The 25,812-nt window shown below is 39.9% G+C and overlaps 1 long non-coding RNA gene across 1 annotated transcript in view; it reads right to left on the reverse strand.

Annotated features, from left to right (window-relative positions):
* LOC148881538 (uncharacterized) overlaps positions 1-25,812 on the reverse strand; it is a 54,823-nt gene that overhangs the window by 25,455 nt on the left and 3,556 nt on the right. The window contains exon 3 of the long non-coding RNA XR_016113735.1: positions 23,118-23,221. This is a non-coding gene — a long non-coding RNA (uncharacterized LOC148881538). The remainder of the gene's footprint in view (positions 1-23,117; positions 23,222-25,812) is intronic.

Consider the following 25,812-nt stretch of genomic DNA (forward strand, 5'->3'; position numbering starts at 1 on the left):
TCTCCAACACACTGAAGAACTGAAAACTGGCTACATTTCCGTTGTGCATGTGAGCAAATAACTTATTTTCAGCAAAGTGTGAGAGCGTTTGAGTGTGAGTGAGCGAATAATTTTTTAGTTGTTTTTGTGTGAGAGTGACTGGTTCAACCAGGCAACAGTAGTTAAAATGATCCTGCAATGAAGCTTAACTCTTACATATTACTAATAACTTTAACACTCTCACACACCATGATATACTCACACACTACCCTTCTTCACTAACATACATAATAATATAGTTTTCACAAGTATATGAGAGTATTTTGTCAGATAGTGTGAGAGTGCTTATGTTAACTGAGAGAGTTTCCGCATGAGAGTAAATTTATTACAAGATTTCAATTTTACCTCAGCATGATGTGTGAGATTATTTAAACGGCAAATGTGAAAACATTTCACAGGTAAGTGTGGGAGTCTTTCACTAGACTGTGTGAGAGCATCTCATGAGTATGTGAATTTCATGCGTGTATTTCCGTTCTGTTGAGCGTTTCAGTGAGGATTTCAGTCGTGTAGCACGTTGGGTGTTACGTCACATTGCATGAGTGTTGAGTGAGACCGTTTCAGGTCACCTGAGAGCAATTGAAAATATGAGAGAGCACCATTGCGATTAGATAGCGCCAGTTGCATGTGAGCATTTAACAGCGAAGGCGTCGGGGGTCTCTAGACATGCGCGTGAGCAGTGGTTATTTTAGACACATGAGAGCATTTTAGATACATGAGAGCATTTCGGTTGTGTGTGTGAGAGGTCATGATGAATTATGGCCTTCATTTTTGAGATGCATTTTGATTGTTGATAAGCGTATGAAACAATTGTGGTTGCGTGCGGTTGTCTCGGTACGAATGCATTATTAGCTCTCAAACACCATACACACAAAAGTCTGCACCCCCTTATATCCAATTTGCTCTCACTTCTCCCCTTTATTCATCCCAGCATGTGTGAGAAGACCCCACCCTTAATTAAGTCTGCTGGGGTTTCAAGTGTTGAATCTTATTTAAAGCCCATCTCAGCACATTTTTATTGGACCGCGCAAGTGTGTATGCTAATCAAGACATGCGCTAAAAAGATCCGAATTCCAGACTTGATTCCATCATTTTATTTTAAAACCGCTCGCTAAAAGCGTCCTCACTGTACAGTATTACAGTTTTCTTTTGTAGCGACTGGAGACTAGCGACTGCTCACAATTACCACGAGTTAATCTTATCACAACACCCCCCCCCCAAAAAAAAAAAAAAAAATCAATTACGTTTACCAAGGTTATTTCTAAGCGAAGTCCTTTTACTGCCGGCCATTGTGCTACTTTTGCATGTGGCAGAACGCGGCGTCCTGAACCGCGACAATGCGGCACCTAAAAGCTCTATGAGAAACCAATAATGGTTGCCATTACCGCGGTTCACCTCGGGCTGAGCACCTGTTAGCCGTTCCGTGCTTATTCTGTGTTTTTTTCCTCCACTATTGCTAACAGGTTAGCGGCTAAAATTCCGAGCCGGGATTCTGATGAAGGCTATTAAAACGTTTTCAAAATGGCGAGATTCAAATCGAAAATATAATGCTTTCCGTTTTTTTTCCCCTGCTTGACTTATCTGCATTCGTTCCCCCAGACCCTCATCGCGGAGGATTCTGGGTAGCTTCACCTCCACCCCACTTCCCGGCCCAACATACCAATTACCAGAGAATTGATTTTTTTAGGGAGGGGGTGAGTGAAGCAGAATAATTGTGCAATTATCCGGAAGAAATGGGAAGTCTAATGTGTTAAAGTAGGATTTTAAAGCAACTACCAGGTGGTGAAAAGGGGGGAACGATTTGACCTCTATCCAAGTCATACAACAACGCCAAGATAAATAAACAGATACGAGCACAAATATGAATAGCTTTTTGCGTGCGACTGCCCCAATGAACCTTGAACAGGGTGCAAGCTTCGAGTCAATGAGAAAGCTGATTGAAATCCGAATCGCTTCTAATTCACGTCTTGGACCGATTATGTTCTATTGAGGGGTTTGTTCTGACGGATTTTGCCACCCCTGGTTTACTCGGAAGCTACCAGACTGTCGATTGTTATTTTTTTTGACGGAGATCGATCATTGCCCGAGAGAGGGCTTGGGTCCATTATTGCGCTGGGTAGTCTGGTTTCTTTCACCATAAAGGTTTTTGCTAGGTGAGATCAAAATGTTTAGATTACAAGAGTCAGTTTCTACAGTTTTACATTTGGATTAAAACATCATTAACTTGCCTTGCTGACTGCATTTTGGCCTGTTTTGCTGCCGCTTCACTGTCAGGGAGGAGATAAGTACGTAGTTTGTTACTCTGAAGTGCTCCTTTGGAGAATTCTACATCGACCATGCGAGACAGGTCTCACGTGGAACCATTTGGGCATGTGGATGGAGGGTCTAGACCAGGGGTGGGCAAACTTTTTGACTCGCGGGCCGCATTGGGTTCTAAAATTTGACAGAGGGGCCGGGCCAGGAGCATTTGGAGGGAGTGTTTGGGCCGGAAATACTCCGAACAAGTTATGTCCATAATTTATAAAATCACTTCAAATGACTTCGACTGAGCGGATTTTACAAAGATTCCACAGCATATAGCTATAGTTTACGTTTTAAGACTTGCGCTGAATATATGAAGTCTTGTTTTCGAGTTGATGACGATCCCCATGTGACGTCACGTTTGGACCGCCCTGACCGAGAAAGCGACATACAATGCATTTTGGGTACTTTGTTTAGTCTGAAAACTTCGTGTTAATCCGTGTTGATGGCGAAATTAGAAGGAAAACACATACATAACGCCATGGTGAATCGTTGTGTGTTGCACCAAGACAACTATTTGATATTCGCTGACACAAATTCCCAGCTGACAAATCAGCCCATTTCCAACGGAGCTTGGGCGCAATCTTCTGCTTTTTCTGGGTGCTACATTGCTGTCATTGACGGCTCGAATTGATATGGGAGGACTCCTAGAATCAATTGCAAACATTTATGCTTTCCTCTTCAGAAGAACAAGAACAAGAAAACATCTTCTCCGAATCTGAAGCCATTGTTTTGATTCTCGAGCAACCTTCTGAAACTGGCCATTTCCGGATTCATTTTGAAGTCATTTTTATTGGTGTTTTTCATTTAACTAAAAATATCAGCCTGCCTGATTTGGGTATTTTAGATGCTATAAAACGTTTTTCTGATGTCAGTGGGAAACAAAAACAAAAAATGGTGCCGGTTGTCCTTTAAATGTAGTATGTACAAACCTCATAGCACAGTAAAAACACTACAACCCAATTTATTAACTGTCTTTCAAATGTGAAAAATATCCCTGATCAGTTAATAAATTTGTCTCAAGGAATATGCAAGATATGGCATTTACAAACTATTTCGCAGATACTTGGAGGAGGAAATGGAAATAGATTAAAATAACATATGCACTGTGATTTATCAAGATTGCGTCTGTTTTTAAGTTTCCATCGAAGGGGCAAAGAAATCAACATTTATTGAAAAATGGAATCACTTTCAACATTCAAAACATATTATTACACAACGAAATATTCAAGCTCAATAATACCTACTTGTGTTAAATTCCGCCAAATCATAGATGGTTTGTCCTGACCGCGCGCTCAACAAACTCCTCACTGACGCTCTCGCCTTCACGCGCTAACAAAACACGTGTACCGTCGCCGAGCACACAAACATAGACTACCTGCAGTTGAAATTTGCATACTCGGCTCGGCAGCCAATCAGAAGCCTGCTTCTTTCTTCCGGACTTTCGCAAGCGTTACAAAGTCGTGCAATTGCATGTCATTTTCCAAAATAGATGCACAGAACCTCAAACTAGAAGAAAGATTCAAAAGAAGCTAACAACATATGTGACGCTACAAAACGTAAATTTACATTAAACCCTGACTGTAAAGTGTACGTGAGACTCATGAAAGGGGCTTAGTGGCTCGTAGGAATCAATGCAAACGTTGCATTGTGCACCACAATGACAATCGACTACTGTAGCAAAATTTACAGCCATGCGCATTTGCCGTAAATTAAGCAAGGTAGCATTTGTAGTTGGTGCATTCTTGATTTAAAAAAAAAACTTTATACTTTGTGACAATGTTTCTTAATGGGATTGGTCTCATTTTGCTTCAAGTTGGGAAAAATGGGCCAGGCAACTTTTCAGTTATCTGCCCTGTTGTTCGCTAGCTTTTTGTCATGAGTTTTAGACACTGTTTGTACTATAATTTGGGCAAGTTCGGCGGGCCGGATTGAAAAGCCTAACGGGCCGTATGTGGCCCGCGGGCCGTAGTTTGCCCATCCCTGGTCTAGACCATGTTATGTTTTGGGGGGTTTGGTTTTGGCATCGACTGACTAGGACAAGATCTGAAGACGGCAGCTTCTCAAGAGGCAATAATGCTCTCATATCATTGAATCGACTTTCAAACAGTTTCAAAAGATATTGTACAACATGGCATAAACATTGAAGGTAACATCTGTAAAACTGTTTTATTGGTGACCTAAGATTTATCTTCTCTCGTTCTACCTCACAACCTGACATCCGTCTTTTGGCCTTTCCAAATTTCCCGTTGCGAGACTATTAAAGGCTTTCTGATTTTGATACTGCCCCTTCCACGGCAGTTAGCAAAGACCACAGTGAGACTTTGGCTGCAAAGGAGTCTGCATTGAGCAACCAGGACAAGAACTGAAGTACTCCTGTGGACGATTCTACATTGACAATCCCTCCCTCCCGAGAGTCCTGGTCATTGACCAGACAGTACAATTAGAATGAAATTAGCAAAAAATGAAGTAGCAGTTTTGTCATATGACTTAAGGGCCGTCCACAATAGGAACTCTGAACCGAGTGGTTGCAAACATTTCATTGCAAACATCATTTCAGACAACATTTCTCACTGTAGTCATTATTGATGTGAAAAGATGAGGGAAGGAAATCAGGGGAAAGCCATGAAGGCATCTCACCCAGCCTAAAAAACTCATTGCATTGAGCCTAAACCAAATCCACTCAGAAACCAAGCAATTTTGCAGCGCCATTCTCCAGACCCCGTTAACTTGTGAAACACGGTAAAAGGTGAGAACTGGGGAGTGGGGGGGTGGAGAGAAGGGAGGGGTGTACAAAATGAAAATTCAAGGGAAGGAAACATAAGATATGTTGTCTGCTTTCAGCAGTTGTGAGAAAATAAATTGCTTTTGAAACTGGAAATGTTTACCTCAATTGAGAAGCGTTTTATGCCCTTGACAGGAAATTATTTCACAGCTTCCCTGGCGGTTGCTCTTTCCAATGGTAATGTTTCCTTAACCCCAACAAATAACTTGGCCTTCACATTTTTATTTATTTTTTTTGCTCAAGTATAAATAGCCCCGCCGCGCTTATGTTTGAGGTCTCTCTCAATAGCTTCCTCCAAAATAATTTCTCACCTCGTTTCGAGCGACGGGAGGTATCCAAACGGAGAGCAAAATGCTATACGGTTGCACCGATATTCAGTGTGAAATTAGAGGGAGGGGGAAGGAGGCAATCAGATATGGAATGGAGACAAAAATCACAGTGGTAAGAAATAGAAAAGCACAAGGAGGTGAATGTCATGTCGGTTGACGGCTTTGTGGGAAAAACGAGGTGGAAGGTGAAATGATTTGGTCAAGTCAAGATATTATAGAAAAATAGATTTGGATGGACCTCTTAGACTTGAGCTGTAGACACAAATAAAATATATATTCTGAGCCGTTAAATGGAGTTAGCCCTTCAACGACGTGCTAACAACCAACGTTGCGACACGTGTTTCCCAACCGTAACAACAAAACGGCAATGTTGTTGATATTTCCAGTTTAAACTTTTGACATTCAGCCCCCGCACTTTTGATTTTGTTGATAAAGCCGTTGAGTATTCCGAGTGCCTCTCCAGTCAACGCGTTTGCAAAACGACAAAACAAAACCATCGTATAAGAGCACCGAGCGTCAAGATTAGCGACCTTTCTCGGTCCCATTCCCGATGATTGAGAGGGAATAACAATAGACACAAATATGAGGTGAAATAGAGATGTCAGGGCGAATTAGGTTGACCGTTTTCATTGCGGCATCCAACAAAGAGACTCCTGTAGCTAAATGCCAAGTGCGGAAAACCCAAAGTCTCTCGCAATTGTTTGGAGTGAAGCCCGTCGATCTGCAGGGTGCTTCAAATGGGCTACGAGCTACAAGTAGGATTTAATTGTGGGCTGACAAATGTTTGGGATCAATTTATTGTCGCTGCGGCTAACTTTTTGCGCCGTTCAGTTAAAATTGAACAAACTGTAGATTGAACGTGCGTCTGTCGAGGCTCTCCGTCGTACAGGAGTGATCCATCAAGGAAAAGGTTTCTTCAGCCTTCATCTCTACTTCTTTGAAGGTGTCGGACGTTTCGCTTGTCATCCGAAGAGCTTCGTTAGCGATATATCCCTCATGGACAGAGGTGGCGGTGCCAAACCTCTGCCCTGATACGTTCTAAAGTTGGGGGAGCCATTGACTACCTCTTTTGTACTGTCAGACTACCTCTGATGTACTATGCCTGGCTCCGATGGCTTCATTAGCTCGGGTATCACACTCATTAGCATGACTAAGCCGATGTGGTAACGACCTAAGAAGAAAGTTGTAAGCACGGTCTATATTAAAGCTTAAACTAGATTGGCCGTGTTTCTGTCATTGTATCTTTGAGTCGATTGGTCATTGGGCAATCTGCAATTCAGAATCACGCAATCGTCTGGGGTCCTGAGATTTTTCCAGACTATTCCATTTGTATTGAAAAGTTGCGCATGCATTGCAGTAGGATTTCTAAGACCCTCCCCATCACTGAAAAATGACTCACAAAACTTCATCGGAATTTTTCTTCAGCTACAAGAAGTGCTATTTCCTCTGACGCAATGGACTATTCCAACGGATCAAGTTATCAAAATGGCTAAAGGTTTCAATCTTTTTCGCAGTGACACCGAATGTCAGTGACGTGGACATCAATTACTGCGTCCACTTCATTTTATTTTTTTTTTGGGGGGGACTCTCAACCAAGAATTAATTGCTGGACCCTCGATTCCCAAAGTCAAGGGCTAAGATTACTCATCCCAGACAAGGACTATGAGATCAGTGCTACTCAGTCCCAAGTGGTTTGTCATTGACGGTGTCTTTGAAACACGCTTCTTTGTGTAATGAGAGCCATACATTCCGATTAGAACTTCCCCAGAAACTTTTGTCAGACACGTTCCAACCCAGGAAAAGGGGTAATAATTATGATTGAATCGTGACGACGACTGTCATAAAGCCATGGTTGTCTGATCAAGTTAGTTCACCACGACTAACGGCGCCAACAATGCTGAGGAAATGGCGGTGACTAATTAGCACACAAATAATGTCCTCCTCCCCAACCACCTCCCATAAACATCTCTCCGAAGGCTTTTTGAATCATTATGCAAATGATGTTGTCAAATGTCAATTATCGTGAGCGGAAATCCTCTGATTTATTATTTTGAAAAGTTGTTTGCAGTTACAAAGTTTCACTGCCAAGTCATTATGACAATGTGGGACACAAAGGTGGGGAACTGAAGAGAAGACTTACTTTGAATGTGGAGGGGGGGTTTCACATGACCACAATCAGTGGCGTCAACATTAGCATTTATCCGGTTTGATGCGTTACTGTATCTTCCGCATGATAAGGCGCCTAACAGCATTCCGTTTTTCATTAAGGCCGAAAGTGTGATTTAAAATCCGATGCACCTTATACACGGATCAATAGTCATTTCTTGGATGTAGAATTTGAAATTCGTTAGAATTACAGCAGTTGTAAAAGCGCTATCTCAATAAAGCTATTTAGCATGGGTCCACCCAATGGATACATAACGCAACCTCAGTCACTACTCTAGCCACTATTCTCTGCGACTAGATAGACGTTTTTGTATAATGCCATTCATCGAACATGTACTTTACACTCTGAACCAAAATACGGTAATTTGATTTAACACGAGGTTGGTAAATTCTGATCCTAAAGCTAATGTTTATCATGGTCCACCCCAACAAAAAATATATATAATTTCTTACTATCGACCGTGGAATAGTGTCACTAATGGCCCCGGAGTCAAGTGGTCTACAGTCTTGGTGGACCTCAACCGGACAACACCTTCAGCATTTGCATAAGCCCAACGGTTAAAAGCATTTCAATGTCAAGCATGTGGTTGACTTTCATTATTCTGTGTTTGCGGTAAATACCCGTAGAATGAATGGTATGACGGGAGTGACTACAGTATTCGGTAGACTACACTATCAGTAATGCAAAAAAAATGTCTAAGGATGTTCTTACGGAAAGGTACTTTTTATTCTAGCCGTGATTTACTGTTGATGGCCTTTTGAAGTTGCTGATAGTTTTGGGTTTAGAGAAAATGAAAACAAGGAGGTGGGTATGGTCAACAGTAGGGATGGGAGGAGGTCTCAAGGGACCCAGAACAGAGGCGACTGTGTTTTCAGTGAAAGGCGATCCTTCAATGTTTAATCAAAGACCATTTCTGGCACTTTGTTAGATTTCATTCCACTTTTTTTACACACTTATGTCCTTCAAAAGGGATCAGAACAGTGGGGGTAATAAAGAGCCGTTGCCAAGTTTGATCACGAGTGCTTAAAGAGTCTGCCGCATTAAATGTACCTCCGGATAATGAATAAACCATTCATCTTATGGTCTTGATGTGATCTCTAATTAGGTCATGTGAGAGAATATTCCACCGCGACTCCGTCGGCGGGCACGCAAGGGACTCAAAGTTCACAAGGTGTGCTTGTGGTGGGGGTGGGGGGTCTCAATGTTTACAGTTTGACCTATTCTGACAACAATGCCCTTACATAAAAGAAACTTCGACATAAATTGGACGATAAATATGAAATCGGATCAACAGTTGGTGCCGTAGTTAAGTTAAGATTTTTCAGAGTGAGCTTTTGTTCGCACCAATGTGCCCAAAATGCTATTGCTTGTCTCTTAACCGGAACCTGAAAGAGGGAGCATAACTGCCCTTGAGCATTTGAATGCATTTTACAATTGCGTAATCTGTTTTGAATCTCTAAATTGTGTTATCTTGTGTTAGCTCATTAATCTACACCATCTCTCCAGGTCTACCGGCTTTTACGTTTCACTAACCAGCTGTTACAGGGGATCAAAGTCTATAAACAAGCCCATTTTTAAACCATCTTTATTCCTTGGCGTTTCACACAGCGCGATCTTATAGTCTTATTATAGCGTCATGTTTGTTTTCAAATTACGAGTTAGGTTCAAATGCCTTGTGTTCTTTATGAGTATGATTACACTTTATTGATCAACAGAATTACATATTGTATATTGAGGTAAATAAGTGTAATTGTTTCCCATGAAATGTGATTATTTGGCCTGAAATGACCCAAATTTATTAAAAATGTCAGTCTTCCAGAATTGTTTGGTTGTCATTCACTCCGTTCATCAGTTCAGAAGAGTTTGCAAGGAGTTGAGTGTTAAATTCTTTTTATTCACAATCATTAACTTCCCTTTTTCTCTCAAAACCCGAATTTGACAAAATGGAGGGAAGAAGAAGCATATTGAATTTTGCTTTTGATCCGCTCCCAACGACTTAACCTTAATTCCCTTGGAAACATTTTATGAACCTTCATGAATAAAATCAAATAAAATCGGGCATAATTAAAGTTATAAATATTTTTTGGCAGACGAAGAAGCTCAGTGTGATTCCTTCCCATTTTTGCATTTGGCAGTCGGCAGAGTCAGATTTGCCATAGGTGGCTACTTAGCCTCTAAATCTCACTCGCTCCGCGTTTGAACCCGTTAGCTTCTACATCTCATGAGTTGCATGGCACTTGGAGTCAGGGTGGGTTGGGTAAGAGACGGGGGCTTGATAGTACTTGGTGTAAAAAGCTTGAGAACCATTATACGGGACAATGAAGACCAAATGAAGCGCTATTTTTTTTGAAGAACCTGACTGAGTTGTGCCAATCTCCTTTGAATTCCCCGCTAGCGTTGGGGAGATCACTCATTTCCCCCTTCACCCATCCCACCCCACCAACCCCTCCCCAAATTAAACATCATTCACTGGTAACGCATTCAAGAGATTCCAATTAGTCGCAAAAGTGGTTCTTCATGATTGTGTTTTTCCCACCAACCCTTCCCCATTCAAACACTTTAAAAGAAAGCCTTCAAGGGGAACCCCCCCCCCCCTTCCCCCTTAACGCCACCACCGCCCCATCCTTCCACATTAGCGGTTGTGTGCGTGTCGTTTCGAGGGTAGCTCTATCAAGTGGCATAAATCTTTAATTTTGGAGATCAGTATTAATGGCCGAAACAGCCTCAGATCTGGGTTCTGCATACCGCTTTCATCCTCCCGGCTGGAGGAATTCCAGGGGAGGCAGGAAAAAAAGTGGGGTGGAGGGGTGTGGGGGTCTTTGGGCTCGGAGATCGTTTGCTCCCATAAGTACACAAAATTAGCTCCTTATCGGTTGATCTCTGTACATGATCCTTTGGAAATCTGCTGCACGTTTGTGTGTATGTGTGTGTAAAGGTGCTTTAATTAACGTTTTAAATCACGTTTCAAAGACAATAAGGCCAGAGTGTTTTTTTTTGTATCTTCTCCGATCACCGTTTTAAACTTAACGTCGCCGGGAGGTGCCGTGAAGGAAATGAAATTTACAGAAATTGACGGCAGTCGTTTCATTTTATTTTTGGGCCCGATTATTGCTAAGTATAGTGAAAGATGGCCCGATGCATTTGTTTCCAGAGCGATCGGTAGACTCTGGGTACAATATTTTTATGTTCATTCCTGTTGCTCTCTTAAGGACCTTTAAAAAATATTCAAAAGTGTTAATACCATGAAAAACCTAAAACGAGTCTCCCTCTGGTATTTCGCTGATTACCCGTAACCTCCACAATGGAAGGGGGGTTAGCTCTCCGTCTAAATTCAAAGTCAAGGGACCACTGTGGTTCTCGGTACAGTGATGCAATCAAGCAGTCAGCACGCCGCGTTACTTCCCAATTTGGGGGCTATCCCCAGTTCTTCGGGCTGTTTCCTAATGTTGCCATCCCCCTGCCACCCCGTCCTACCGCTCGCCGTATTTCTGCGCTCTAATGAGTCGAAGGCTGCCGAATTAGGCCAGGCGACGCCTGTTAATGGGGCCCTGTGAAAGCCGGAGAGTGACTGAACCTCTCGTTAGCCGAGCCGGCTGTTATTGATTGCGGCGGGCCACTTGGGGGGCTTCCTACCTGCGGTTGACTTTGTACTTTTCGGCAGGAGTTGTAAGGGTCTGCGGAACAACAGCGACCACGCACATCTCAAACAAGGCCTATGAAAAGCCTATCAATTAGGCTTTGAAGGTCAAGCAAACTCTTCCCCCCGCATCTTGCTGAGACTTGAGCTAGCGGTATCTCCTCGTCTGTGGCTCTCCAAAATACATCTGAAGACTCCATTCAATTAAATATCTCTCGGCTCCAGCTGCTCCCTAAGTGAAAGGTCAACTAAGTCCAGGAGGCTAAAAGAGAAAGGCACGGCTTCTTCGCTACAAACAACAAAGGCTCCCCTGAGCAGACCATCTCGTTGTTAATGATACCCTAACCCAATCCCTAACTAGCAGTGACAGTTAGCCCCCACAAGCACCGCAGCAAACCCGAGCTGATCGATCAGGTGAGAAAAAAAACACCCGTAATGATAACCCGCAGACATAATGTCAAGTACTTGCACTGTCCCAATTGGTTGACATTCAGGTAGCTAGCCGAGTAGACATCAAAAGCTAAAAGGTGCAGCAAGCGGAGCTGTCTTGCTCTCCTGTGCCCACTGAGGTGGGTTAACCCCTCTCGCATGAACTCTAATTATCCACACTGTGGCCTCTGGCAATTCCCCGAGGGACGGCCAAGCGGGAGCGACGACTCCCGTGTTGGCTTGCTAACGGTCACGCACGCTCAATAAGCATCAACACAAACACTGCCTAATTGAGTCAAATTGGGACTCATTACTGTAGCTTTCGTGCGGTCATGTTTAAAGTGTGGGTAGGGGGAAAAAGGGTGTGATCATAGTCCGGTTTCTAAAGCGCCTGCGCTCGTGATTGATTCTGGGCGATGATTTCAAGCCTGATTAACACAAATTAATCATTTCTTGTTGATTTTACACAATCTAGCTATCTATCTACAGTATCTAGAGTCTCTACCTACCGACCTACCTACCTACCTACCTACCTACCTACATATCTTGCCATCCATCCATCCAGCCATCCATCGGGATGTAACAAATTATAGCATTTCCATTCTTTTCATTCTGAAAAGACGATTTGAGATACAACCGCGGTCACTCTCAACACAGCCCCACTGTACAATTTGATGATAGAAAACTGATCTATGTCAAATTACAGATAAATATTTCAACAAGGCGCCACTACAATAGTCCTAAAATTATCTTGAATATGAAGATAGTTCAGTGTTTTCAAAAGTCTCAGGTGGATGACCTGATGTATCGGTCTGTAGACATCTGCACCCAATCCACTTTTGGTTTTTATTGAACCCTTTTTGGGATTAAAAACCTGGACAGACAGACGGCTTGACTCCAGGGAAGAAATGCTGGCTCGGCCACCCCGAATACCCGTCGATAGGCGCTGGAGTGGCGGCCAAGAGCGACGCTAAGACAGGATGGCTGTCGCTACCTCAACCGATTAGAGCTGCAGACTGCTTGGTGGAGGTCCAGAGGGAGATACTCAGAGATGTCAGGATCCCTTACACAACCCTCTGCATCCCCATTGACCCTGCTTCTTTGCCTAAATGAACAGACTAAAGGTGATCAGATTCCACATGCTATCAATACGAGCTGCTCTATGGCCGTACTCTGATAGCGTCGTGACCTTCATCTTTACACTGCCCTCCAATGATTATTATGGACTTTATTTAGTTTTATTTATTTATTTTTATTGTTATTTCTTGAATGGGCAAAGCCCGAGTTTAACTGGATTCATTGTATCCTTATATTATTGCCGAATCACAACATAGCAGGTCTCCAATGCCACGATTCAAGCTTTATAATTACAGTAACGTTTATGCGAATGTTTGTGTGTTACCGCTTTTAGCTCGGCTCTCGTGTTTTGTATTTCGAAAAGCATCCAAATAGGAGTTACGGCGCGGTGAATGAGTTATGTTCAAGAAGCAGACCGTGTATGCTAATATCTGGTAGCCAGTCTATGGTTATTTGAGTTAAATGTTAGCACTAAGCTAGTAGATTTTCACATTCAGGTTACATTGTCACTGTGGGTCAGTTGAAAGTTAAATTTACGTTGTAACTATAGCACGATAAGCTAACCACTGCAGGAACTGCTGCCCGAAAATGCAATGAACTTTTAAAGATTTGAAATTTGAAGTGATCAAAGCTATAGCATAGGCCGGCAAGTCCTTCGGAATTATTAATTTTCATGCCGAACTCCATGTTCAAGAAAATAAATGCCCCAGAGCGATTTGATTTCACATTATACTGACGTCTCCAAAGTTCTTCCAACAGAACCTCAAGTTAATGTTCTCGATGTATAGCTCCGGATAATGATTACATATTGACCACGTCGCCTTTTGGGAATGCTTAAAATGACAAAGGGTCTGGTCATATATTGTAATATCTTATAAAGAGAGTCTAATTTCACTGAGCACTAAATCCATAACTGGATTTGGATTTCTGGAGCGCTGGGAAAACTGAGAATGTTGCCACACGGGCTGTCTCGTGTGGCGCTTTGATACTGCTATTGTCGATTAGTTGCAGGGAGTTTCAATCGCATTTTAACTCATTGACTGCCATTCGCGAATTTATTCGGGAATTGAAAATATGACGTAGAGCGCAAATCCCGAATTTGTTCGGGTTTTTTTTTCATGCTTGGGTGCAGATAAAGCACTCGTCAGAACTGTGGCAGTGTTTGTCCCTCCCACAAGGGGGCAGAATTTCATTTTTTTCATGTTAGCGCTTTGTTCCATCTTTAGCTGTTGTTAAAGCGCTATATAAATCAATATTGTATTTTGTACATCTGCCCCTATTTCAAGCTCTGATAACTCCAAATCCATACACCTTAGGAATTAACTCTTTTCTGATGAAAAAGCAGAGTCTAAGGTTTCTAACGCTGTACTGAATGTTGATGTAGTACTAAAACTCAATATTCTGTGGGTCCTAGAATTTGAGTGACAATGACAAAAACCCTGGCAATGGAGTCGAACATTTTTGCACGTCTGTCAGTGAATGAGTTAAAATATTTTGTGATTATGTTTACACCAAACTTATCTTCTGAAATTCAGGTCCTGAATTTCAACCATTGGTTGCATCAGAAAATCTCCCAAACTAGCATTGAGAAAACGCGTCACGATCTGATCGCGCCAAGGTTAGGTTAGCCGGCGTTGCCTTGGGGCCACCTTGAACGAGTTGAAAAACAACTCTGGAACCGGTGCAAAAGTTTGTTGCGTAGCAGCTGCTGGCAAACGAGATGTTATTTACAGACGGCACGCCCACCAAGGCTGTTTTTGTTTTGCAAATACCCCAACATTTTATTTTGGAGACACGCGAGAAGGTCAGGCAACTATTGTTGATAATTAACCCCCGGCGTTAAACCATAAAAAAAATGCAAATAGAACTTCACCTCGGAGTGACGCTCTTAAATTCACACTCATGAGCCGCAGCCAACGATCAACGCGGTGCATTCTCTTGTGCGAGTCGACGGCTAAAGGTCAGACGTCGCACTCGGCGCAAACCTTTGGTGGTGTTTTCGTTTGGCCATTGGGGGCGCGGTGCATTGAGGGACTGTCAGAATCAACAACGCTGCCCTGCCAACAAAACGCTGCGCAACCTTTCCTGTCCGGGCCTTCAGGGGCAACCGGCACTTTGACCTTAACATTGATTTTAAAGGCCATGTGTACTATTAACACTTTACATTCACTCTTCAGTTCGACGTCCGTTCGGCGGAAACATGTGACCGGCATAATTCGAAAGGCAAACAACGGCCAAATATCAGGGTGGAAATCTATCACGATCAATTGGTTATCGCTCATCGATTATCGGGATAATCGGAAAGGATTTGCGATACAAATTTGCGTGTAAATTTCGATTGGCGGATGTGTTGAAACCATAATTATTAGTATTAGTTTATTATCATCACTTGCTAGCTATTTGCTATCTATTAGCTATCTGGCTAGCTATTTGCTAAAGTAACTGAATTGAGTTCATCCTCGATATTAAACTGTACCTTTGGCATTTTTTTCGGGAATGCGGTACCATACATTCTTTTTCAAAACATTTCCATCGTATATAACTTTAAAATTAACAGCAGGTTATTCTTTTAGAACGATTTATTGCTAGCTAGCTTAAGCCCTCTGAAGCAAATCAATCCAATGGAAAACGGTTGTAAATCCCGACAGAGAGAAAATAAATAAATACAAAATATTCCAGAGTATGGTGGCCCAGATATTGAGTGGAAAGTGGAGCTAGCAATAGCGCTTTATGCTGCTATCTATTAGCTATCTGTCTAGCTATTTGCTAAAGTAACTGAATTGAGTTCACACTCGATATTAAACTGTACTTTTGGCATTTTTTTTTCCAATACATTTCCATTGTACCTACAGACGTTCCCCTACTTACGAACATTCGAGTAACGAACAACAATACATACGAACATTTTGCTAACATGTGTAGTATTCTCTCTAGTTGTACATGTAAATATCTTTATAGAGCAGGGGTGTCAGTCATTTTTTTGCCACGGGCCACATTGTAGTTATGGTTTCCTGTCGAGGGCCGTTATGAATTTGGGGAACCCATTAGAATGTTTAAATCGTTTCAAATATTACATATAGAGCACACAGCAAATTAATGAATAACTCGTTTTCAAATCTGAAGTCAAGAATAATGACTTTTATTGTGGTTGACATCCAAAAATATGAAATTTTGGCTCAGATTTTAGCAATCATCATGGAATTTAACAAGTTTGATTTGCTTTCGCGGGCCGAAAAAAAATGATGTGGCAGGCCGGATTTGGCCCGCGGGCCTTGACTTTGACACCTGTGTTATAGAGCATATGTTTGATCGAATGTTTATTTTTCAGTATAAAGCAATACAGGTTACTTATACAAACCTTAAACATATTTATATAAACCTTACACATAATTATATAAGTTCTGAAAGGCTCTTATAAATGAAATGTATTATTATTATTATTATTATTATTAAACATACATTCCATCCAAAATATAGCACTGAATTAACTTACGAACAAATTCAACTTACGACAGACCTGTCACGATCTGGTTGGCGACCAACGGGTGTATGTGTTTGCTTCACCCTGTCAGGTTTGTTTCATCTTAGTAGATTTTTACTCATGGTTTTCTTTGCTACTTTGTACTTCTGATGACTTTGATGTTTGAGATTTTGTACCTTTTGTAATTTGTCAATTACACCCTGCTGCTCCCTCCTGCCTGTTTTTTTGGGATCCACCACCATCACCACTTTGCAAACTGTGATCGGACCGTTTGGAACGTATCTCGTTTGCAAGTTGTGGAGCGTCTGTAACTTTAAAATGAACATCAGGTCCATCTTTTAAAACAATTCATTGCTAGCTAGCTTTATCCCCCCTAAACTAATAAATCAATGGACGACAGTCGTAAATCCCGACAAAGTGTCACTTCTGCATTAAAGTCAAGTCATATTCTCTATTATATCAGTTACAGAGGGGAAAAATGGGGGGTTACTAAGGGGGGGCACACTAACTGGCCATTACGTGAGTTTTATTGAAAGGCCAATATCAGCGCGGTGATAAATGTCTCCCGACAACATTTTAGGTGGCCCGGCAGGCGGGCTCATTTGGAATGAGGGTCTGCATACAAAGTTCAATCCCATCTGTCTCTCCGGCACAGTCAATACTGCCGCAGCAAACACTCATGCATGACATTTTGCAGTCGGCTCCCAGACACAAATCATCCTGTGGGGAGTCTTATAATTAGGAGTGTTTTGCATGATTTAGTCAATCAACAGTAGAAAATGAAAAAAAAAAGGAGGATGGGAAGTAGGAAGGGGGCAGGGACGGGGGGTATCCACAAGGTATTAATTACTGGTGTGCATTATTTTGTGTATCCAAAATTCACTGAAGCGGGACACATTTACACGACACAATAAAACATGAATGAGCATCCAGGGTGGGCTGGCGCCTTGAGCCAATGCCATCGGCGAGGTATTCCTGGGGCCTTTTTTTGTTTTTGTTGTTGTTTTTTAGTTTCAGGCCGCCAGCCAGAACATGGTGTCTTTACACCAAGTGGACGTGTTGGAATATAAACAGGAAGGAGCAGTGGAAAAACAGAAATCAGACTCAAATGGCCTGTCAATATCCGCCGTGATGGGTGTGAACACCTTCATCGAGACAAGCTAGTTTAATTTATTTAAATCCTTTTTATTATTGATCCAATTCAAGAATTGCGATTTGATGTCGGTGAAGGTCGATGTGAACCAATTATGGCCCCAGGCGGCAATTTTGTGACCATTTATTAGCGGCTAGCCAAAAAACGTTAGCGATCCAAGCCTATGGTTTTGTCAGAAAATGGGCCTAAATGATTTTCAAAATAAAAGCAAATGTTTCACTGTAAAGATCTCGCTGCTTTGACTTTGGACGACAGAAATTGGAGATCACTTCCAGGTTTGGGAGCTAAAATTGATTAAACAATCGTTTTAGATTTCAATTTTTAAATCCGTTTTTTTTTGGGGGTGGGGAAGCTTTTATTTTGAATGCATTCAAACGGGGATGGGGTAAAATGGTCCTAGCATCATTCCCTCCAATATGCGATCGTCGTTTTACTCCATTATTCTTCCCCCAAGGTGACATTTCGGACTTTCAACCAACGTAGCTCGGCTAATGTAATTAGCCGCTAAAAGCACCGCGTCCTAAAGGTGACACGCTACGACAAACTTCATCACACGCTAGCCTAAAGGCCTCCCCCCACCCCGTTCTCCCCCGCTATCAAACGGCTAGACCTCTGACGTCAAATTACACCGATTACAAGTGTCATCGCGGTCGGGCCGACAGGCTGTCAATCAGCCGGCGGTGCTTTCGAAAATGTGTCATCAGGTGGTCCGAATGGACTTGAAGTTACGCGAGAGGGCGAAATGAAGTGAAGCAGAGACCTCTTTAATTAAAACGGTGACATTGTATCATAAAAAGCAGAAAGCTAATCGTGATGGAATAAGTATAATGTAATTATCCAGCCGGTTATAAATAGCTTTAATTTCATGCTTTGTGGAAATGAAATGGAAATGGCATGGAGGGGAGGCGGCCATATGCGATTGTGTGTGTGAGTGTGCGGACTGTGTGAATGTGTGAGAGGAGGTAGTTTACCGAGCTTGTCGCCACCCTTCTGCCAAAGTGCCAAGAGACAGGAGCCAAATCCAATTTCTCCTCTCTAGGTCACACGTCTGTCCACTCAGCCATTCTTCAAATTTCTTTCTATTTGTCACCCTGCTCATTATTATCCACAGCGCTACATTATCTGATGTGATGCCGGGAGGGGGTGGGGGGGAATGGAGGTGGTAAGGAGACACCTGACAGCTGTAAAAAAGAAAAAGGTCCGGGGAGTTTGTCATCTTCTCTTTTCTGGATGCCTTATGATCCTAATGAAATATAATTTGCACATTCCAATCGCGGCTAACTTGAGATCAGAGCTAAATGCCCCCCGCCACCCCTCTACAAAAAAAAAAAAAAAATGGCGTCTTCCTTTTGAGAAATGTCATTTTTCAAAGGGCAATGACTGAACAATATACATTTGCAGTACTGTTTGTCTTTTCTGTGTATTTTTAATAAATGAATACATACATAAATAGATCATACAATAAATAAATAAATAGGAAAATAAGTAGATTCAGAGATACATAAATAAGTAGATAAATAAATACAAAGACAAATAAATGTATAAATAAAAAGACAAATAAATACATGAACAAATACAAATAAATACATAAATAGATAAATAGATGAATAAATAAATACATTAATTGATTAGTAAATAAGTAGATATGTAGATAGATAAATAATTAGTGTGCTTGAGAGTTTTGAAAGGCGCTTATAAATTAATTTTATTATTACTAGATCAAAAAAAAAAAAAAAAAAAAGACATGTTACATTGATTGTTAGCATGGAGCTAAACGGGATTTCCGAAGGCATAGAATTGCACTTCCATTTGTTTTATGTTTAGTTTGACAGCAGATGTCAACTGAGGGGTGGCAATAAACAACTTGAAGAATCTTTTTTTTTTTGGGGGTGTTAAAACGAAAAGTCGGGTCACCAATGGCACCGTGTATGAATGTGTGTGTGTGTGTGTGTTTTTAACCGTTGCGAACTAGTTAGCCCAATATTTCTTTTTTGCCTTAATCACTAAAACACATATTGAATCCACATGTTGTTGTATCAGGCTGAAAGTACCCACCCCCCCCCGACCCCCACCCCTTCCACCCTAAAAAAAACTGCAGAGACCGACACGACTATTTTTGAAACAGCATGACTGATTAGCTTGTTGGCGGGTGCGATGGAAAGAATTTACGAGGAGGGTTCACAGGTGCGAGGGGGTGAAAACCCAGCCGCCTGAGAGCCTAATGATCCCAGGGGGTCCTTGAAGTCATCCGCAGGGAGCCCCCCCATCCCCCTCCACAATAAATGCAGGACCACACCGGGAGAAAACATGGCGGTGGCGCTGAGAGGCGGACATAACCCCCCCACACACACCCCGCAACAATAAAAGCGCTTGATGAGGTTGGCTCACTGCAAATGAAACCGATAATTATTACGCGCCTGCAAACAAATGCATTTGGAGTTTTTTTTTTTTTTTAATGAGGTCTGATTGAATCTTTCTCGCTTTTTCCACCACGGCTGTGATTACTGCATCGTTTTTGATTAGCTCGATGATTGCGGCGGGCTCCAGTTGTAATCCTTCCAGTGGAAACGCATGGCTAAATGTCTCCCTGGCACCGTGTCAAAATGACATTTGTGACGATACCAAAACGCATACAATGTGCCAATGTATTAATAATTCGCGATCAAAAGCAATATTTATACATATATATACTTGATATGAATGACAGCATTTGAGTTCCTTCAAATGAAAGTTACGCAATCAGCGATTGTACACACATACGGTGGCGCAACACATGTAGACATGCAGAAAGAGAATACTGTCCCAAAAAAGATATATTACTATCGTACTGACCAAAAAAAATTGCAACCTGTGCAGGATATTCATATCAAAACACGGCGGTTGCCATCTTGGAGGATATAGCATGAAAAATGAGATACGAAACAAAATTAGCATGGTAAGATAACAACATTCAGAGACACATCTTCTTTATCCTCTGTCAGGGACATGGAATATGCTGCTATGATAAGTCAATTCAATTAAATGCTAACATCGATAGCATGACAAATAACCAAGATTGCTAAGTAAGTGAAAGGACAAACAGGATGTGCATTTTCACTTGCAGATGCAAAACCAAAAACTTCATCACAAAACCCGATTGACAATTACCGATCCTTGCATATGGCGCATGCGGTGGACACATCAAAAGACCAAGCAATCAAGTTCACTGATGCTTATCAGATGCTAAACTACACGCAGCTCTGCTTACCTTTGGAGTTTGGCATCAGTATTCTGTTTTTTTCCGGGATTAGTGGCGGATTTTAGGGGATCTTTTCCTTTTTTTTTTAAATAGGAACCAGCAGTCCTGAATGGTTGACGTTTGACTTTGGATGTCATTTCAAACTCATTTCGGAAATCTTTTTTTTTGGTTGTTATGGCGTCGTCTGAATTACCCCCCGGAGTGACAATCTGATTGGAGCAGAACAGATGGCAAATCCAAAGTTGTCCTGGTAAAATTGCACCCGACACCTGTGTCATTTCACCCAATCATTTTTTTGCTAATAAGCTCCCCCTTCATTAATTCTGCACGACTTCCACAATGCAATCAAGATCAAAGTAAATCTGATGACTTAATACCCTTCAAAATAATTACCCGGCTCTCCCCCATCTTTTATTTTCCTATCTGGGATTTTAATTGGTTTAAAGAGCGGTAAATTATGGAAGATTTTGCTTCCCCCCCCAAAAAAAAAAATTAATTAATTAAATAGCGACATTTGAATGGCTAGTGTTTTTCGGCCATGTTGCCGTAGCAACGAAAACAAGCAGCCAAAACGAGATGGTAAGCGAGCGCGTGAATAGAGCACTTAGCGCCACTCGAGGCACTTTGCGGCAACGGTCCTCATCCGTGCATTCGACGGCCATGACGCCCCCCCCCCCCCCCTCCCCCCGCCACTTCACTGACCCCGCCTGGCCTCTCGGTTGGTGATGCGTTCAAGGACACCAGTAGGGGGGGAGGATTGGATCAAAGTAGCACTTATATCCGAAGATGGAGGAGACGTGACAGAATTCACAGTGGTTTGATAGTCTATAGGTGGAGAACAGCAGCTATTTTCAGTTTTCTTTGATAAGTTTGACCTTTCACAGCGTGCACGAGACTGTTTGGGTGTCGTAATTGGGGAGAAAAAAAAGTTGCACCAGATTGTGGCAATTTATTTTAAAATCATAACAAAATACATAGAAAATTGTGACCAATATATTTGGAAATAAAAGCCCTTCTTTGGAAGCCATATTTTGAAAATGTTTGGTAATCCCCCCCCCCCAAAAGTATTATTATTTATTTATTTATTTATTTATCAATGTATTTATCTAGTTATTTATTTTTTTGTTGTGTTTATTCATCTATTTATGTATTTACCTATATATTTATTTTGTATTTATTTATTTATGTATCGTATTTTCATATATTTGTTTATCAGTATTTTTATGTATGTATTTATTTATGTGTTTATTTATTTATTTATATATATATTTATGTATTTATGCATGTATTTATTCATTGTATTTTATTTATTTGTATTTTAAATGATTTATTTGCTTATTTATATATTTATGTACTTATTTATTCCTATATTGTATTTTTATGTATTTGTTTATCAGTATTTGTATTTATTTATTTATGTGTTTATGTATTTATGTATATATTTATGTATTTATGTATTATATTTGATGTATTTGTATTTTAAATGATGTATTGGCTTATTTATGTAGTTATGTATGTATGTATTCATTTATTTATCTATTTATTTATGTGTTTATTTATTTATTCATTTATGTAAGTATTTATTTAGATACTGTATTTATGTATTTATCTATACATTTATGTATTTATTTATTTGTATTTTAAATGATTTATTTGATTTAATGATTTATTTCATCTATTTATTCATTTATGTGTCATTATTTATTTAGACACTGTATTTATGTACTGTATATATATATATATATATATATATATATATATATATATATATATATATATATATATATATATATATATATATATATATATATTTATTTTGTGGGTAATGTCATGGTAAGAACAGACTTCAGCCTTCACAGGGATGAAATAAACACGAATGCTGTAGATGTTGACTAAACAAAATATATCAAATAGCGAAAATATACGGTGAGATGAAAATTAAAGTGAAGTTTTAATGGGTTTTATGCGGGTAATGATAGAGTCCGGGTTAAAAGGCTAGGGCGCGGGTTAATGGCACGATCAGGACATAGACCAAGTGCAGAAGAAGAAAGGTCCACCACCAGAGGTTAATTAACCTTTTTTCAACCCAAGATGTCTGCCTGCACATACATGTTAAATGGATGCGGACACACAAAAAAAGCTGCAGGTTACCGCTAATACATTCGCAGAGTAACAATTAAAACATCATCGAAATGGAGTTTCTGATCTTCGTTCAAGAACCATTTATTATAAAAATAAGCATATGATTCTTTATAATCAGAAAAAAGAAAGTATGCGATTATGCATGACTGGTTCTTGTGACTGGCTAAATCAAAACTCCTTAAATTGCATCCGAATCGGAAATATGTTTTGATATTTGTTTCAGGCATATCAAAATATATATATTTTTTGCATGACAGACAACTTAAACATTTGTGCAATGCACATTTTTTGTATTAAAAGCAATAAATAGCATTGACATCAAAACAACAACAAAGTACTTACTTTTGGAGTCTTCTGTTGATCTTTGACCTTGTATTTTTTGGTTGTTTGTTGGGTGGTAAAGCATGGTTAAAGGGCGCAGCCATCTTGGAAAAGGGGCGTGTCCACTAATGAATCAGGAAATGGAAAAGCCAATTAAAAAGCGCACCCAATGAGGCATAGTTGGAACATAAGCTCACAGTTGATAAGTTCATTATAGGTAGTGAAACGTCACAAAATAACTACGTTTAAAAATGACAACTTTATTTAACTATGAAATAAAAAGAAATAACAACAAAAATGCTTTTTAATAAATAAAATTGGATTGCACAAAATACTTTTGTTCAAATGTTACACTCAACAAGTAGTCATGTGTCATAAAATAAATATACATACATACATACATACATACATACATACATAGCCAAATAAATAAATACAGTAAATATATAACCAGATAAATAAATATAATCATAAATAAATACAGTCAATATATATCCAGATAGATAAATAGAGAAATAAATAGCCAAATAAATACAGTCAATATATAAACAGATAAATATATACATAAATAAATAAATACTGTCAATGTATATCCAGATAAATAAAAATAAATAAATACAGTAAATATGTAACCAGATGAATAAATACTGTCAATATATATCCAGATAAATAAATATATAAATAAATAAATAAATAAATAAATTTATAAATAAATAAAAAAAAAAAAACCCACATAAATAAATAAATAAGTAAAATAAATAAATGAATAAATACATGCTATCTATCAAAACACTTTTTTAAAAACCTAACAAACTTGTTTCAAAATAAAGTTAAAAAAACAGTCATAAAATAAATATGATTAAACTATTGCAACTTTTGACCACTTAAATAATAAAAAAATACCGCCTTTTTTATTGTTAATAAAAAAGCCAATGTTTTATTGACCACTCTTTGTTATTGGCGAAACGTCGCCCCACCAAATTTTTTTTCCCAGCGACTCAACATGATATTTACACCCACACCGACAGCAATATTATCAAAACGCCATCTTCCCTTTCAATCCCATATCTTCCGCTTGCCAGCGTCGTGTTGGCGAGCCCCCCATCCCTTCCTATCTCCCCCCCCCCCCTCCATCCTCAACCCCAAGAGTAGACACCTCCTCTGAACCGGGAGCTGCATTTGCAAATCTGGTTTGTCGGAGGTCTCCTTGGAAATGTTGCATAGAAAGTATCGAACAGGTAAACCCTTTCAAAATAAGACAACAAAGAAATTCCCAAAGGATAGTCATCAATTCTGCCTCGCTGCATATACTCACCATGATGTAAGAAACCCGCAAGGCTTTCCATTCCTGAACCCCCCCGCCTCACGTACATTTCTAGCATTATTCCCCCCCCCCCCCTCGCCCTCCACTCCCACTTTGATTCACAGGAAGTTTTCCCGTGTGCATCCCAGACTTTTCTTGTAAGGCGTCAGGCGCATCCATTCCTGAATCGCACCTCAAGTATCTCCACCCAAAACTTTTCACCCTTCCTACTCCAGATGAAACTTTCTTTGTTTGTTTGTCAATAAATTTCAAAGAATGAGATTTAAATAAAAATAAAAATAAAATGAGTTATTAAACACAGATGCTCAATCATTGGTAAATAACACTGCTGTAGGTAACACCTGCTTGTATTTGGGAAGCATGTTGACCCCCCGAGACCCCCCCCCCCCCCCCTAAAATAAAATCAAACCCATCTGTTCGAAACGTTAATTGTGATGAAGTGTGAAGTCTGGTCAGGTGTTCCAAAGACCGCTTGAAATAGTCTAGGAAAACATTTATTTATTTATTTATTTATTTGTCACGTGAAAGGGTCACCGCCTCCCCACAGTTCTGTTATACGTGTATTTAACACTTTCAGGCAACCATTAAATAATAATAATAATAATAATAATAATAATAATAATTAGTATTATATATTAAATATATTAAATATATATATTAAATATAAAAATTATATTATTATTATTTATTTATTATTCTTTTTTAGTATGTATATATATATATATATATATATATATATATATATACTAAAAATAATATATTAATGAAATAATAACAGAATAATAAAATCCTAATACTAATCATATTTTTTATTTATAACATAACATATTAATAATAAGGTATTAATAAAATACTACGATGGCTACTACTACGACTACTACTACTACTAATACTAATATCAATAATAATAATAATAATACATTTTGTGCACTTTACAGTATAAGTTATGATTGAATCCCATTTTAAGTGTTTGCTCGGATATGAACTTACTCATCGCCAAGCTGTGATAATGGCTTTTTTAAATTTGATTTTAAAGACGGCAACCAAAAGTGTATTTTACTGTGGAAAAAAAGTCCCAAACTGCAACTTGAAATACCCGTCACGCAAAGCTCTGCAAAGTGAGTTGCAATTTAACACACTCTCATTTTACCGTTTGATGCTTTGAGCGACAGCTTTGGAGCGACTTAGCGTCCCTGGCCATCAATTAGGCACAGACCTCATTGACACACATACAAAAAAAAGGAATAACACCGCCATTCAGTGCTTTTGGTAATTGCGTCCGTGACAGTTGATCATTCTGCACGAAAAACCTTCGTCCTTTTTGCAAACACGTGGACGTTTGATGGTCCTTCACCACTCAAGTGTCACTCAATTGCATGCAGCTGTTTGTTT

Source organism: Hippocampus bargibanti, linkage group LG22, assembly GCF_051943395.1.
Source record: "Hippocampus bargibanti isolate YZ-2025 linkage group LG22, ASM5194339v1, whole genome shotgun sequence".
NCBI classification, from domain to species: Eukaryota; Metazoa; Chordata; class Actinopteri; order Syngnathiformes; family Syngnathidae; genus Hippocampus; species Hippocampus bargibanti.